At 44.7% G+C, this 13,669-nt stretch overlaps 1 pseudogene; it reads left to right on the top strand.

Annotated features, from left to right (window-relative positions):
* The first annotated feature begins 1,782 nt into the window (after window positions 1-1,782).
* On the top strand, window positions 1,783-1,901 carry LOC120093480 (U6atac minor spliceosomal RNA; annotated as a pseudogene).
* The last annotated feature ends 11,768 nt before the right edge of the window (window positions 1,902-13,669 follow it).

The raw sequence follows: 13,669 nt of genomic DNA, 5'->3' as shown, positions 1-13,669 counted from the left end.
ATCTGCTTCTCCCAACCTCATACTGCCCCATGCTGACTGCAGATTGTTTCATGTAATACAGAAAATCTTCATTTATACCCTTTCTGTTTTCTTTTTCTTTCTCTGAGATAAGGATTCTCTGCATAGACCAGGTGGGTCTCAAACTCAGGTTCCTCCTGCTTTAGCCTCTTGAGTGCTGGGATTCTTGGAATAGCTACCATTCTTGGCTAAGGCACTTGCTCTCCTAAATGATTCTTTGTGGCTCTTTCTTTGGAGAATTTTCTTTCAATGAGCTCCTCTCATTACAGGGCTGACCGGCTGTCCTCTGAAGTTAGAACATAGGAAGTAATGTTGACTGTGCCATCAGAGGCCAGGTATGTAACTGCTTGAGGAGGAGGGGTGTAGGCACAATAGAGCGTGCGGGAGGTGAAGGATGTGGTTGCTGTCTCCAAACCCTCGTGCTCTGACCAGCCTGGGGCTATGCTCCTTAGCCCTCCCTATAAGCAGCAGGTCAGACTGAGTTAGGCCACAGGGCCAGAAGTATATGAGATCATACCGTAGCTCTGCTGTGTGTCTTTGGGTGGGTTATCCACCTCTCTGCATTTCCATGTCTTTGTTTGTTAAAGAGGAAAATTAAGAGCTGTGTCTCTGTGTACAGGTTAAGTTAAAATTAGTATGAGCCACCTCATGTGGTACCCACTGATTTCTTAATCAGTGACCATCCAGTCATCTGAAGCCTGCAATGCCTGAGGAGGCTAGCATTAGGAAACTGGGTATTTACTAGTGGTGTTGCCATGGAGACGAGAGTCACTTGGGAAACACAAAATAGAAGTTCTTTGCAGAAATTAGCAAGAGTCCCTCTTTCATCTCAGTTCTGGGAAATGATGCTTTACAGCGTGAGTGATGATCTCATGGAGGTTAGGACATCCTCCATGTATGATGTAGGAAAGCCACTTCCTTCACGTGCTGCAGGTGGCTTAATGTCACTTCCCAAGGGCATCGTTGGTTTCCTTGATTCGTATCCTGTCTCATCGTTCTCCTAGTCCTTGTCAAGAACGCAAACTCTTGAGCTGTAGAGTCAGAGACCAGCCTGGTGTACCCAGTGAGTTCCAGGATAGCCAGGGCCACGTGGAGAGACCCTCTCCCCCCACCCCATGAACGCAAACTCCTTTGTAAGCACATAAAAATGATGCCTTGAAGCTGTGGGTGGTGGCACCCACCCATCATCCCAGCACTTGATTGTTATGAGTTTGAGGCCAGCCTAGGTTACAGTGTAAGACTGTACCTTTTCTTTTCCCTTTCTCAAAAGGGAAAGAAAGTGTTGAAAGAAAACAGAGAAGTTCAGAAGACAGCTGTATCAGACTCCTGTTAGCATGAAAGGCTCTGCCAGAGCCTGACAAATATAGAGGTGGATGCTCACAGCCAACCATTGGACTGAGAACAGGGTCCCAATGGAGAAGAACAACAGTGCCAACCATCCAGCCCCCCCCCCAACTCCAGAGCTCCCAGGGTCTAAACCACCATCCAAAGAAGACCCATAGCTCCAGCTGCATCTGTAGCAGAGGACAGCCTTGTTGGGCATCAGTGGGAGGAGAGGCCTGTGGTCCTGTCAAGGCTTGATGCCCCAGTGTAGAGGAATGCCAGGATGGGGAGGTGGAAGGGATTATGTGGGTAGGGGAGCACCCTAATAGAAGTAGGAGGAGGAGAGATGGGATAGGAGGTTTCTGGAAACTGGGAAATGGGATAACATCTCAAATGTAAATAAAGAAAATATCCAATAAAAGAAAAGGAAAAAGAAAAAGAAAAAGAAAAGAAAACAAAGAAGCTTAGCACTCCCCTTGACAAAGATAGAAGAGGCCCTTGGGCCTAACAACACCCACATGCTTAAGGCAGCGCCTTAAGAGGCAGAGTCAGAGTCAAGAGAGGCAGAGAGGCAGAGAGGCAGAGGCAGAGAGGCAGAGAGGCAGAGGCAGAGGCAGAGAGGCAGAGAGAGAGAGGCGGGGGGAGGGAGAGAGGGAGACAGAGACAGAGACAGAGACAGAGACAGAGACAGAGAGGCAGAGGCAGGCAAATTACTGTAAGTTTGAGTCTACTTACTTTGGTCTACAAGTGAGTTACAGGACAGCCAGGGTATTCAGAGAAACCCTGTCTAGAAAAACAAACTAACAACAACAAAAGAGAGGTGGGAGAAAAAAACAAAATGATCCTTTAAAATCCTTTTTTCTCCAATAAAACATTAAGTGGCAGAGTAATATGACATCATCTAGGACAGTGGCGACTGAGTTCCTATACGGTGCTCCTCAAGGCTACTGCAGGGCAAGACCAGTTACCATACTGGGGCTTTGTCAGGTCTTCCCCTTAATAACCTTCCCCAGGGCCAGCAAGATGACTCAAGGAGTAAAGGTGCACGGTGACCCCAGTTCAACCCCTGGAACCCACATAAAGTGAGAAGCAGAGGACTGACTCCTACAAAGTCACCCTCTGACCTCCACAAGTGCTCTGTGGCACATGTAACACACACACACACACACACACACACACACACACACACACACGCACGCACGCGCGCACGCACGCATGAGCGTGCGATGATGATGATGATGATGATGAAGATGATAAACTTTAAAATAAAATTTAAAAACCACACACACACACACACAAATGCAGCCTCCACGCCATGGTCAAAAGTGAGAAGCAGGAACTGGAGAAACAACAGCTCACTCTGTAAAGTCTGACCCTCAGCATCTGTGTAAAATGTCAGGTGGGTGGTGTGCTCTCATAATGGCAATGGGAAGTAGGTGAGGACAGCCTAATGGGCAAGCCCTGGATCCAGGAGAGATCCAGGATCAAGAAAGAAGGCGACAGCACCTGAGAAGGAGCAACACCTGAGGTTGTCTTCTCCTCCTCTTGCCTCATATGTGTGTGAACCTGCACATGCGTGTATGAGTGTGTGGATACACACACACACACACTATATGCATGCAAACACCCCCAACACACACACCACACATGCACCCACACCATGAACACATGCATGCAAAGTAAGTAGACACAAAAAGACTTGTGGAGAAAGTCTAGTGCAATTTTAGACCAAACAACCCACATGCCCATTAACAGGAAATGGTAGACAAATTTTGGTGTGTTTATACAAAGGAAGATTACAGCTTTTATGGAAAGCAAATCCCTTCGTGAACCTCGCAGTAATTATGCGGAGAGACGGAGGAAGCATACAAAAACGCAAGACAACAACCAACCATGTGTGTGGTCCTGTTTACAGGAAGCTCAACAGGAATGAACTAGATGAAGATACTCAGTAGTAGTTACCTTGGATAAGAACTTGCAAGGGGTATGGTACATTCTGGGACCGGTGCTCAGTATCTTGATCTGGACAGTGTTCATGTGGCTGTCTGTCTGAGCATCCACAGAGATGAGCTCAAAGAGGTCAACCTCTGCCTGAAAGTTTAAACTGTAAAAATATTTTAAAAGGAGGCTGTGTGTGTAGTAAAGCGTGCCTTTAACCCTGGCATTCAGGAGGCAGAGGCAGGCAGAGCTCTATGAGTTTGAGGCCAGCCAGGACTACATAAGCCAATAGGAACAAAAAAGAAGAAGGGGTTGGGGATTTAGCTCAGTGGTAGAGCGCTTGCCTAGCAAGCGCAAGGCCCTGGGTTCGGTCCCCAGCTCCAAAAAAAAAAAAAAGAAAAAAGAAAAGAAAAAGAAGTAGAAAAATATTTTAAAAGAGAAATGTGAAAAAGCTGAGTGACTGGAGCCTCTCTGACCTGCAGTTGACCACAGAAATTACAGCCAGAGCCCCCATCACTGTCTCTTTGGGGTTCTGTGAGGTACACACTTCTGGCAGTGCACACTCGGGCCCTGGCACCAGTAGCAGATCACTTTTCTTTGGATTTCTGTCAAGCAATGCTTATAAGAGAATGGCCTCTGTGCTTTTACAGGAAGTAGTGAGCCTATTTAATCACCCTGGTTCCAATCATGTTCCCAGTTTCTGCTGGTCAACCAAACAGCCATCTATGACCCCCTTTCAGTGTGTTCCGTACCTAATCAATTATCAGGTCCTGCCAGGAAGCAACCTTTTATATACATACATAGTTACACATACACTTTAAAATATACACTTAAATGTACTTATAATACATATGTATACAATGTATAACCTTAAATATTTAATATATAAGTATACTTTTAATATATAAGTATATACAATGTATCTATATATTATATGCTTTTACAGGTAGTATATACTTATGCATGTAATTTATATTTGCATGTGTGGATGTCAGAGTCAGTCATAGAAATCAGTTCTTCTCTTTAACCTATGGATTTCCAGGGAATGAACTCAAATTTTCAGACTTGGCACAAAGCCCACTTGTCTGATGAGCCATCTTGCCAGCTCTCACCTAACATTATTAATAGCTTTAATGTGAGTTCGATTCTGCTCTAATGACCTCCGTAGATTACTTTTTTCCGATACCCCAGTGACCTCCCTGAATGCCACCCTGTCATGCTCCACTCACCCGCCATTAACATGACTGAAATGTTGGGGCCTAAAAGGACCTCCATACTTTCTAGGAGTGGTCCAAGAACCAGCGAGGGTTGACATGCAGGTGCATGGTGCAAACACACCTGGTTGTCCTTACGGCCTGTTCTGATGTGTTGGCTTCTGGTCTATGTGGAGAACTGCATTGATCTCTGATAGAATTAGCCATGATGTGGGGGAAATACAGAGAAAGGACACACACATGAAATCATGTGCTGTCAGTGGAAAGCACAAAAGTAGTATATGTTACATGGGATGGTTAAGGAGACCAATATAAAGAGTGTAAGATTTCTTACTACATCCTAGACCAAGCATGTGCTACAGCCATTCAGCCTTCCTGGCAGTTCTAGAGCAGGAGCCATCCCTCTGGGCCATGCACTCTGTCCTCTGCCTGTGGTATGTGTACCCTGTCATGCTGGGAAGGGTCTGAGTTTACCTGACAGCAGGCTATAAGTCAGTGAGTTGTCTTATGGGTGCTTCCAGGAGACGGAGAATCCCGAGTGAGAACAAATCATAGCAGCTGGAGTAATAGCAGTTTGATACTGTTTTCTGCGCCCAGGTTACATAACACTACAATTCTAGAAGACAGATGAAATCTAAGTAAGATGTTCGAAGCCACATACCTTTAATCTCAGAACTCCCAAGACAGAGGCCGGCAGATCTCTGTGATTTTTGAAGACAGCTAGTAATCTAGTCTACCCAGGATTACAAGGTAAGACCCAGTCTCCAAAAATAACAAAAGATAGATAGATAGAGATAGACAGACAGACAGACAGATTAGATTAGATTGACAGGCAGATGATAGACAGGAAGCTTAAGACCACAGAGATTAAAGATGGTTAAGAAGAAAGAATAACAAAAGATAGATAGATAGAGATAGACAGACAGACAGACAGATTAGATTAGATTGACAGGCAGATGATAGACAGGAAGCTTAAGACCACAGAGATTAAAGATGGTTAAGAAGAAAGTTGAATGACATTTACAGTCAGTGTTGGCTGAGTCCTTCATATCAGCAGAAGGAAGCTCCGCCCAGTGGAATCTGCTCAGGGCCTGCTGGGGAGGCTCAGAAGTCCACAGATAGAGTACATGGCTGAGTTCTTAAGCTGTGGCAGAGGGCAAAAGGCTGTGGGAGCCCAGGAAGGAGGAGGCCAGTGAGCAAGTTTTCATCAGAAAAACAAACATTGGTTTTGGAGTGAATACAGCATATGGTGAAGCACAAAGAAATCCGAGAGGCGAAGTCTCTTCAGATTCGAACTTCACACAACAGCACCTCATTGTGTGGGAGAGGAAGAAGTGATGCCCTTCTGAGGAGCCAGGCGAGCTTCGGGAAGAGGGAATATTCTGTAGGACATTATGTAGCAAAGAATGAGAAGAGAGTGTCAAGGAGGGATACCGAGGGACACCTCCTGAGATGAAGCTGAGCAGGGTGCCCCCCCCCCCCCATCCCAGGAAAAGCCCAAGAAACAACAACCAGAATTCATTCTGGGTCTCTGCTAAGAATATGCCTGGAATTCCACCTGGCCCGCCCGCCACACCCGTTAGGCAGGATTCCAGATCATAGGCTGCCAACAACATACTGCTCAGCTCTTCTGGCACACAAAGCAATGTCTGCAGACCGGTGACCAGTGGTATCTGTGTGGAGTTCCTGGAGTCAAGAAGAGCATGACATCACTCAATCCCACCGCAGGGCATGCCCCAAGGCTGAGCTCTGACTTGTAAGCCATCAGGTTCAGGAAGGAGATAGTGACTGCAGACCCAGACACAGAACACCGGCTTGGCACCATCTCTCTAAATCTTGTATCTGGCAAGGAAGCAGTGGTAACTGGAAGCTGGGCAGGTAGGACCATAGCCAGGTCACACAGCGGCCCAGAGAATGAGTACCGTCCTTACCTAGTTCACTGCACTCAACCTCTCACCAGCTCCCCCAACCAGCTCAGAGATCTTTTCTCAGTGGTCCCCCAGCAGCGCCTGATGAGCCTGTCACGCCAAAAGTTGACTTGTTCCTTCTCACTGGACTGTGAGATCCCCAGGAGGGAGCCACATTGTTCTCATCTGCCACACAGCAGGAGTTCTACACACATGGGTGCAACCAGGGACCAAAGGCTGATCGTGCTCAGCCTTAGGGCAATGGTTAGTGTCCAGTGTGGGCATAGCCAGACCCACTTCAGAAAAGGAAGGCTTGTCTTAGTGGCAACAGGACTTCTTAACTTAGAGTTAAAACCTAGGCATTTCATTTAATTCTGGAGAAACTAAAGGGGGTGATGTTGCTTTTCTTCTGTAGTTCCTCTCCTCAGACTCACCCCACTCCGCTGTTCTCCAAAACATGTGTACCCCACTCTGAGAAGCTGGACTGCGTGCAACTTATACTTCTCTGTCTCTATTTTAGCTGAGCCTTCACGTGTCTCGGGGAAGCAGAGGACCATCCCAGCTTCCCCTGAGCATTTGCCTTACACTGTTGAAGACGGAGTTAGGATCACAGGTTTAGTCACCTGAGAACATGAAGAGAGATGAGGTACAGAGGTACAAGAGATACAGCCGCCATGGTTACTCCTCAGAACCGTCTGCTTTCATGCCTCAATGCTTTGAGCATGCTGTGCTAATTCTACAGAAAACAGGAAGCATGGTGCATCAGGCATCCCTGTGAGGACATTCTGAGAACTCAGTGAGCTGGTATTTGGGGGTGAAGCTTTGCATAACAAATAAATCGGGTGTTCTATCACAGAGCCCTTGCCCCAAGATGCTTTAGATGAGTACCTTGTAGGCGTGCACAAATTCTTCTGATCTCTTTGGAAACCACCTGTGTAGGTGTTAAAAACAAGAGTATTCACACTCACCTTACTGAGCCTCTTAGGCAACCAGGAAAGCTTAGCTGCCAGAAATGGAAGCTGGTGTGGAGTTTCACCTCACTGGAGACCGACACTCACCCAAATGCGGTTCTGTTGAAAGGGGATTGGCTCTAAGAAGCCTTAGGTCTGGGGAAGGCATTGATTCCTGTTTAAGCACAAAGGTAAACAGTATGGGGGTTGGGAGTACAGAGATCATGTATCTTCTTATGGCCTAAGTAGGACCCAAACTTTTTTATCCTTGAAAAACACATTTTATATATTGCTGACAGAGACAGCCAGTCCTGATTAAGCTGCCAGGCCTATTTCAGATCTCTGTCCTACTTCTGAAAAAAATTTCAAGATGGGATTTCCTGCATCATGAAAGACAACCAGAGGATCACAAGGAAAGCTGGAGGTGGATTTCAGGGGCTTACTGCCTTCCAGATAGCCAGGCCCAAGGTCCAGCCAGCTCATTCCTGAGGCATTTAAGGATTTGTTTTAACACGTCATTAACTGACTCCTCAGAACAGCTGTAGGGCAGAAAAATTTTCGAGATGACTTTTGGGGAGTGGCAGCCTGAGAGGATGGTCAACCAGAAATAAGTCTGAAGAACCTTTGGTATGATAATGTGAAGTGATTGTGTCAAGCACCAGGTCATCAGTCATATCAGAAACACCTACAGTTCTTCAGAGACTAGGTAATTAAAATGTCAGTGACCAGCCAGCCTCAGTCATTACCATGAAAGATTTCCAGTAAGTTTTGTAATAAATAGCAGGTCAAGGTCTGCTTAGGGCGGATCTTTCCCTTTCCAAGGAGAACCCCACCATCTGGGTGAGTGTGCCAGGGCAGTCTCCAGTGAGGTGCAACTCCACACCAGCTTCCATTCTTTCCGTTAAGCTTCCCTTGTTGCCTAAGAGGCTCAGTAAGCTGAGTGCGAATACTCTTGTTCTTAATGCCTACATGCAAAGCAAATCACCCTACAACTGGTTTCCACAAGATAGATTTTGTTTTTCCTTTTAACCCTGAGAACAAATTTTCACCTCTAGGGCTGCATTCCTGATCAGGGAGTCTACATTAAACACATCAGATTTGACTAGATGTTTTCCGTCAGAACACTGTGTGCTTTACAGTGAGCCCAAGAGCTAGTGAGGGAATGGGGGTAGACTTACTGTGTGCACTTGGTGGCCTCCTACTGCTACCTGGGACCTTGGCATGCTGGCAGCCCACAGGCCCTATGCTAACCCTGAGGTAGGAAGGAGAGTCTCAGTCCCAAGTTCAGATAGTTGGAAGCATACAAGAAACTTAGAGACTGAGTTTTCTTTGGAATTTTACCTGCGGTCACTTACTTTTCACAGTATCCAGTGACTAGCTCTGCCTGTGAGGTAGTAAGCACTGTGTGTGAGCTTGTCTGAGGAAGGATGTTGCTTTTAAAGCACCTCCATGAACCATGGTGTCACACTTGAGAGTCTGAGACAGGAGGATCTTGAATTCTGGAACAGTCGGGAAAACAAACAAACAAAAACACTAAAAAACAAACGAACACACTAAAACAAACAAACACCAGAGAGACTCTTTTAATCAAAATAAACACAAACAAACAAACAAACAACAACAATAAAAACAAAGCAAAATTAAACCCTACATTTAGTTAGTTTACTCATTCTGAATTAAAACTGCTTTCTATATTGCAGTACGGAAAATGAAGAGTGTATAATGTTATAAAAGTTTTGATAAGCAACCACACAGGAAAATTATAAAGCGTGTGACAGTATAAACCTGGTCTAAAACAAATGTTAGAGCTTGGATGAGCATTTACCCTGCAATACTTTCTAGCCCTAGAGTTTAGACAATCATTTTGGAGCTCAACTTTAAAATAAACAAATAGAAACCCGTCCCTAAAGAGGCTTCCAGGACACTTTGTTGTTTTCTGTCCTAAAGTTCAGAGCCAAGGTTTTCTATCCCCTGGCCATGACTGCAGAGAGTGTCACAGGACACTGCTTGACGGTTGGTTGAGGAGAACTGCAACACTTCACATTTCATTTGAAAGCTTGTTCTGGGTCATTAGTGGAACATTTAAGGAACTGTCTGCTGTCTTTGGGTAGTGGGGTTAAGGGAAAGTTCCTTTACAGTTCTCATGAACATATGCTTTTAAAAAATTCGCTAACATGCGTAAAGCATTGATAAACATTCTCCATGGACGGCCCACTGTTACTAGTGTACAGTTGGCCTTTTGCCTTTATGTCACTCTCATGCATTGAAGAACATGATAAGGCTGACACCCAATCCTGGGCTAGACTCCTGGCCCCATCCCTCCCACTCTCCCTACCCCTTCTGACTCTCCCCAAACCCTCCTCCTCCTATCCCCGACTCCCTACTTCTATTCCCACCCCCTACTACTATCCCCACCTGGAAGAAGCAACAGCCTTTACTCTGTCCTAACCTGTCAATCACATCCTTTCACCTCCTACATTGGTGCTCGATATTCACTGCTTTTCAAAAATGAATTTATAAGCTGGGTAGGTGGCATATGCTCATAATCCCCATACTCAGGAGGCTGAGACAAGAGGGCCACAAGTTCTGGGATTGATAGAGCTGTCTCAAATAAACAAAACAAATTTAAACATTTAAAAAATGAACTCATTGGTGTGATGGTCTGAATAAAAATGGCCCCCATAGTCCCATAGGGAGTGGCACTATTAGGAGCTGCGGGCTTGTTGGAGTATGTGTGGAGGAAGTGTGTCACAGGGGCAGGGCTAGGTCCATTCTTAGGTAAGGTTTCATTGCTGTGAAGAGATACCATGACTAAGGCAACTCTTATAAAAGCAAACATTTATTTGGACTGCCTTACAGTTCAGAGGATTAGTCTATTATCATCATGGTGGGAAGCACGACAGCGTGCAGGCAGACGTGGTGCTGGAGAAGGAGCTGAGTGTTCCACATGTTGATCCAAAGGCAACCAGAAGGAGACTGTATTGCTCAGGCATCCAGGAGGATGGTCTGGATCACACTGGTCAGAGCATGTTTATGGGACCTCAAACTCCTGCCTCCGCAGTGACACGATTCCTCAAATAAGGCTACACCTCCAATAAGGCCACTCTTCCTAATAGTGTCACTTCCCACAGGGCAAGCATATTCAAACCACTGCAAGCACCATGGCTTCAGACCTAATCTTCTAAATAAATGCCATATTTCATAACACTCATATGTCATGTCCCTCTGGACGGTCTCTGATGGGCATGCTCTTACCACTGAGCCTTGCCTCTCCCTAGGGCTGCCAAGATGCTTCCCTTCTACGCATGCCTGACCAGACACCCCGGTTTTCTCTTCAAGTGTTCACCTTTTCAAAGACCACCTAACCAAAATATCTGAACTCCAAACCACTTGGTTCCAGACACTTTGGATAAGGGATGCCCAACCTCTTCCGTGGGTCCTGTGCATCAAATGCAGCAACTCTGAGTTCATGGTGACAGTGGCTCTGTCATGTTCAGACTCTGCTTCTCTCTGGTCTTCCCCAACTTCTGGCTCTTAAAATCTTTCCACCCTCCTTCAGTGATGGTCCCTGAGCTGTGGGAGAGGGGATGCAGACGTCCCATCTGTGGCTGAGCACGGTGCTGACACTCATTCTCTGTGCTTTGATGAGTTACGAGTTCCTGCATTATCCATTGTCCACCACACAAAGAAACTTCTGTGATGAGGCCTGAGTGGGTGAACTAATCTATGGGCAGAGAGATACAAATTTAGAAGGAAGTATGGACATTATGTTTAGTAAATTAAGAGTAGAAGGTTCTTTGAACCTGGAGTCTTTGAACTCCCCAACCCTGCACCATTGAAGGCATGAGTTTCCTCCTCAGATTGGTCCTTAAATCCAGCCAGAAAACAGTAGTTTAGCTGGGTAGTGTTCAGCACCATCGCACCCATGGGCATGTGTCATCATGTCTGTCATTGTAGCTCACAGGACTTACAGCTGGGTACGACTGTTGGTGACATTTCCCTCACAGCAGCTTACATAACACTGTCTGGTACTGTGAAATTTTGTTAGCAGGGAGGAAGCTTCCAGATCAGCACCAACTTGATTTCTCCATATTCTATAACCAAAGTACACGGTGTCTTCAGCAACAGGGGTTTGCCATCAAGTTCTGGTGAGCAACCAAGAGCGGTGGAAATAGTCTGTATTGTTTTGGGGTCTCTAGGATACCTCTGATCAACAAGTCAAGGATAGGTGCCTCATACCTAGCACCAGGCTTTTTATTGGCAATCCAGGAAGGGCTTCGTGGAGGAGCATTAGTTCCTGTGTGTGGGAACTTCAGTTTAACCCTTTATCTGAACAGGAGTCCTATTCCCCCCCCCCCCCCCCCGAGCATCCACACTTACTTCCATAGTGTCTGCACTTGTGAGCGGTCCCATCAGAAGCATACAGGGCTCCTTCTACTTCGACACCAACATCTGCTGTCATAGGTTGTTTTAACCGCATCGGCTCAGAATAGAGTGAGATGTACTGTCAAAGCAGTTTAAGTTTGAATTTCAATGATGGATAAAGGTGCCAGATATTTTCCCAACTATTTCCTCCTTCCTTTTTTGGCCACTTGTATTTCTTACTCTGAGACCTGTTTGTTCAGTCTGTTAGCTCACTCAGATTGGACGATTTGCTTGATGGGGCAGTATTTATCTATTTAATTTTTTTTGGAGTTCTTTATAAGATGTAGGAATTAATCTCACCAGATGTTTGGTTGGCACAGATTTTCTTCAACTCTGTAAACTGTCTCATTGCCCTTCTGACTGTTTCCAGTGATGTGCAAAAGGTCTTAACTTCACACAATCCCGTTTGAATTTTCAGGGGAACTGCATTAAATCTGCAGATTGCATTAGACAATATAGCCATTGTCACAGGATTAATTATGCCTGGCAATGAACATGGAAGTTCGTTTCATCTTCTGTTTCAAGATTCTTTGGTGTCTTAACATTTTCACTGTAGAGGTGTTTTACTTCCTTGATTAGACTTATTATTAGATTTTAAAAAAGCTAGTATGAATGATTTTTTTCTTGATCCCAGCAAGTTCATTATTGGTATATAGAAAGGCTACTGATTTTTGTACATTGATTTTTATGTCTTGCTACTTTCTTGAAGGTGTTGAACAGGTCTAAGAGTTTTCTTATGGAACCTTTAGGGTCTTCAAAGTATAGGATTACGTTGTCTGCCAATAGGGATGGCTTGATTTCTTCCTTTCTTATTTACATTCCTTTTATTTCTTTCTCTTACTACTCTAGAAATACTTCAAATACTTGTAAATAAACTAAGTAAGTGGGCCTCATTTCTGTACAGAGGAAATGCTGTCAGTTTCCTCTTATTCCTCTACTGTCAGCCGGGCTTTATCTACACATGCCTATAATTTTGAGATATAATCTATCCCTTCCTGGTTTGTTCAGGCTTTTCTTAAATGTCAGTGAGCTCTTTCCTGAGACTCCTGAGAAGATCATGTGATTTCGAGTCTATTTCTGTGCTGTGTCACACGGACTAATTTACATCTTCTGAACCATCTGTGCGTCTCTGGAGGGAAAACTACTTGGCTATGGCATATGGTTTTCTTAATGCCTTCTAGAAGTCAGTTTTCCAGAGTCTTATCAAGAATGTTTGCATCTGTGTTTATCAAGGAAGTTGATTAATAGTTTTATCTGCTGTGTCTTCCTCAGGTTTTGTTATCAAGGGAATACTGACTTTGTACAGTGAGTGGCTATGTCCTCCATTTTCTACTTTAACAGTTCAAGGAGCTTATTTTAAAGGCTTACTGGCATCTGACAAGTGATCTATCTAGTTCTGGGTTAGTCTTTGTTGACTTTTTGTTCCTGTTTCAATCCTGTTGCCTGTTAAAGGACCCACTGAAGCTGTAAATGTCCAGATTTAATTTTCGTAGGCTATATGTATCTAGACATTTATCTATTTCTTCTAAACTTTCTATGTTTCTGAAATATGTTTTCAAAACACTTCCTGGTAGTCCTCAGGATTTTATTGGTATCTACTGTAATCTTTTTTTCCTTATGCAATTTTATTAGTTTGGACTTCTCTTTCTTTTCATTAGGGGTTAGTTGGTCTTATTTCTTTTTTTCAAATGACTTCTTCTTTGATTCTATGTGTTGTTTTTAGTGTCCATTTAATGATTTTTTTGCCCTGACTTAAATTTTGTAAAACATTTTATTATTTTATGTGTATGGATGTTTTGCCTAAATCTGTATCTGTGCACCGAGTGTCTGATGTCTGCAGAGACTACAAGAGGACACTGGATCCCTTGGGACCAGAGTTAGACTACCATGTGGG

This window comes from Rattus norvegicus, chromosome 6 (genome assembly GCF_036323735.1).
Source record: "Rattus norvegicus strain BN/NHsdMcwi chromosome 6, GRCr8, whole genome shotgun sequence".
Classification (NCBI taxonomy): domain Eukaryota; kingdom Metazoa; phylum Chordata; class Mammalia; order Rodentia; family Muridae; genus Rattus; species Rattus norvegicus.
Note: the sequence above shows the minus strand (reverse complement) of the source record. Positions and strands in the feature narration are given on the sequence as shown.